At 42.6% G+C, this 3,342-nt stretch overlaps 1 long non-coding RNA gene across 1 annotated transcript in view; it reads left to right on the forward strand.

Annotated features, from left to right (window-relative positions):
- The window catches only part of LOC104985388, a 24,477-nt gene extending 21,959 nt beyond the window's left edge, over positions 1-2,518 (forward strand). Inside the window, exon 4 of the long non-coding RNA XR_824891.1 lies at positions 2,370-2,518. This is a non-coding gene — a long non-coding RNA (uncharacterized LOC104985388). The remainder of the gene's footprint in view (positions 1-2,369) is intronic.
- Positions 2,519-3,342: the final 824 nt, after the last annotated feature.

Consider the following 3,342-nt stretch of genomic DNA (forward strand, 5'->3'; position numbering starts at 1 on the left):
CTTCACAGTCCAACTCTCACATCCATACATGACCACTGGAAAAACCATAGCCTTGACTAGACGGACCTTTGTTGGCAAAGTAATGTCTCTGCTTTTGAAAATGCTATCTAGGTTGGTCATAACTTTCCTTCCAAGGAGTAAGTGTCTTTTAATTTCTGGCACAGCCAAATAAATTTTAAAACAAATATTTAAAAAAGAAAATAGAGACAAAGTGAAACTATTTTATAATCACCTCTCCCCCTCTCTCCCCCTCCTTTTTTTTTTTTTTTTTTAACAAGAACAGTGAGATGGAGAGAAGCTAATTGTTTTACTTTATGTCATATAATTATTAATACTAAGTGGACAACTTGGGATTCAAACTAGGTCTCACTGACCAGAATCATGCTCTCTCCCAGGTGTTCGGTGAGATTGCTGCTCTAGAGTTAGTGAGTAGGAACAGAGTGAAGGAAAAAACCATAAACATCCATGCTCATCAGACCATTTGAAGAATATAGGGCAGATAAAAATCACAAAGAGTCAAATGGGAAGGGAAGAGGTGCCCAGAGCTGGCCCATTAGTTTTATTATCCATGTTTACAGTTTGAGTTTCTTGGAATTACCCACCAGTGGCTTCACAAATCTTTTCTGGTTTGATCCTCTTCATCCTTTGATGCTCATCACAGTGACATGGAAAATGAAATATAATTAGAAGTAACTCACAATAATTATAACTGCTTTGGCTATACTAAATAATGAGAGTGGCATCATCTTTTTCCTGCCATGAGAACCATCTGTCCTCTCCTGTCCCTCCTCCCTTTCCATGTCCAGGAATGTTCAACCCATCAAAGAAGCATTCCTGCTCAGCAAAATGTCATTTGAGAATTCTTTCTATCAAAATGGTGCTGCTATGTCACTTCAGTCGTGTCCAACTCCGTGCGACCCCATAGACAGCAGCCCACCAGGCTCCCCCGTCCCTGGGATTCTCCAGGCAAGAACACTGGAGTGGGTTGCCATTTCCTTCCCCAGTGCATGAAAGTGAAAAGTGTAAGGGAAGTCGCTTAGTCATGTCTGACCCTCAGCAACCCCATGGACTGCAGCCTACCAGGCTCCTCCGTCCATGGGATTTTCCAGGCAAGAGTACTGGAGTGGGGTGCCATTGCCTTTTCCATTATCAAAATAAGAAAATGAAATAAGAGGTGAGTGTAAGTTATAAATGAAGACCCTTTAAAGCTCACACATATTTCTAGGCAGCAAAATGAAGTCATTAATCCATGAGGACTTCATCCATTTATCTCTCTGCTCTATTCTCATTTCATAAACACAAATTTTCTGTTACATTCCCAATACATTTGTTGGAAGAGGGGGGTGAGAGATGAATTAAATGAACACCCACTCGATAATTCCTGACCTTTCCTTTAGCATGACAGTTTTATCAGTCAAGCAGAGAGATAATATGATGAGGATAAAAAGCTAATATTCTCTCCTGGTGAAAAAGAATCAATGACACTTTCACCCACAGCTTTATTGAAAAATGGATGATAATGGCTCAAGCACACCTACCAGAGTGAGCTGCTTGAAGCTACATTTAGCAAACTTCTTAGAAGATGAAATATAACTGAAATTGTAGGGAGGCCCTCAAAAGAGGTGCAGGGATATTTCTCAAAGTCAATGCAATAAACCCATTTCCCCCAAGCCTACGGAGGAGCAATGAAGTGCCGTTTATGGAAAGGAAGAATGAAGGTTGTAAACTGTTTGAGCTCACTGCATTTCACAGTGAACATTCTTGTTTGGTAATCCTAACAGTTTTAGCCCTTGGGGAAACTTCATTCAACTTCTGGACTATGGCTATTAGACTGGGGAGAAGAGAGAAATGCAGTCACCTATAGACTCACTGGGGCTTCCCTCATAGCTCAGTTGGTAAAGAATCTGCCTGCACTGCAGGAGACTCAGGTTCGATTCCTGGGTTGGGAAGATCTCCTGGAGAAGGAAATGGCAATCCACTCCAGTATTCTTGCCTAGAAAATCCCGTGGACAGAGGAGCCTGGTGGGCTACAGTCCATGGGGCCACAAGAGTCAGACACAACTTAGCAACTAGACCACCACCACCACCATAGGACTCATTGGAAAAGACCCCGATGCTGGGAAAGATAGAAGGCAGGAGATGAAGGGGACGACAGAGGATGAAATGGTTGGATGGCATCACCAACTTGATGGACATGAGTTTGAGTAAGCTCTGGGAGTTGGTGATGGACAAGGAAGCCTAGTGTGTTGTGGTCCATGGGGTTGCAGAGAGTCGGACACGACTGAGTGACTGAACTGAACTGATCATCATTGTTGAAACCTAAATTTTAAAGATTTATGTATATTACAAGAGGATATTTCTTCCTCCAGGGAAAAGAGTCAAGAGCATACTTTCTTTCTTCCTTCAAGATGCCTAATTAATTCGCCTCCAGGAGTATTCATCTCATCGGTCAGAATGCAAAACACTGGTTGGGCTACATTCTTGTGTTATAAATAAAACTATTTTGTAACTTTTTTCTTGCTGCTAAAAACATGTAGGATCTGCAAAGTGTCTTTATTTAGGGAGGGGAATGGTTAAACAGGGGCTTCCCAAGTGGTGCTAGTGGCAAAGAATCCACCTGCCAATGCAGGAGACGTGGGTTCGATCCCTGTGTCAGGACCATCCCCTGGAGGAGAGAATGGCAACCCCCTCCAGTATTCTTTCCTGGAGAATCCCATGGACAGAGGAGCCTGGCAGGCCACAGCCCATAGGGCTTCAAAGAGATGACATGACTGAAGCCACTTGTTTAAATAGCACACATGGTGAAATAGAGCTTCTACTTGTGTTCTTCCAGATTGCTGGAGATCTGTATTGGAGTTTGGGTCTAAAGACTTAGTAACATTAAACATTTAGACTAATTTCCTTATCTTCTTATGAGTGTTCAGAAACTATATTGGCTGGGTCATAGGGTCTCACCTTCATTATTTCCAATCGGTTCTCATTTGTTGATAAACTGTAAATCTAGGCAGTCCTATCTCTCTTCCTAAGTTTCTCTCCCCTCTTATTAGATTTCTGTATCGTAAGGGGGGGTCTCTGGTCACCCCAACTTCATGAGATTAGGAAGAACCCCAAAGTCTGACCTTCAGTGAAAAGTATATGAAAAAGAAGGAACAAAGCAGTCCTCGGAGTTTCTAACACCTCTAGATACAAGGGATGTGCACCTGTCATGTTCTGCTCAGGACCAGCTACATAATTTTCAGGGCCCAGTGCAGAGCGAAAACACAAAGCCCCTTGTTTCCAAAATGATTCAGGATCTCTAGATGGTGACAGTAGAGCCTTAAGCCCTGCATTCATGGGTCACAC

The sequence above is a fragment of the Bison bison genome, unplaced genomic scaffold (assembly GCF_000754665.1).
Source record: "Bison bison bison isolate TAMUID 2011002044 unplaced genomic scaffold, Bison_UMD1.0 scf7180017864043, whole genome shotgun sequence".
NCBI classification, from domain to species: domain Eukaryota; kingdom Metazoa; phylum Chordata; class Mammalia; order Artiodactyla; family Bovidae; genus Bison; species Bison bison.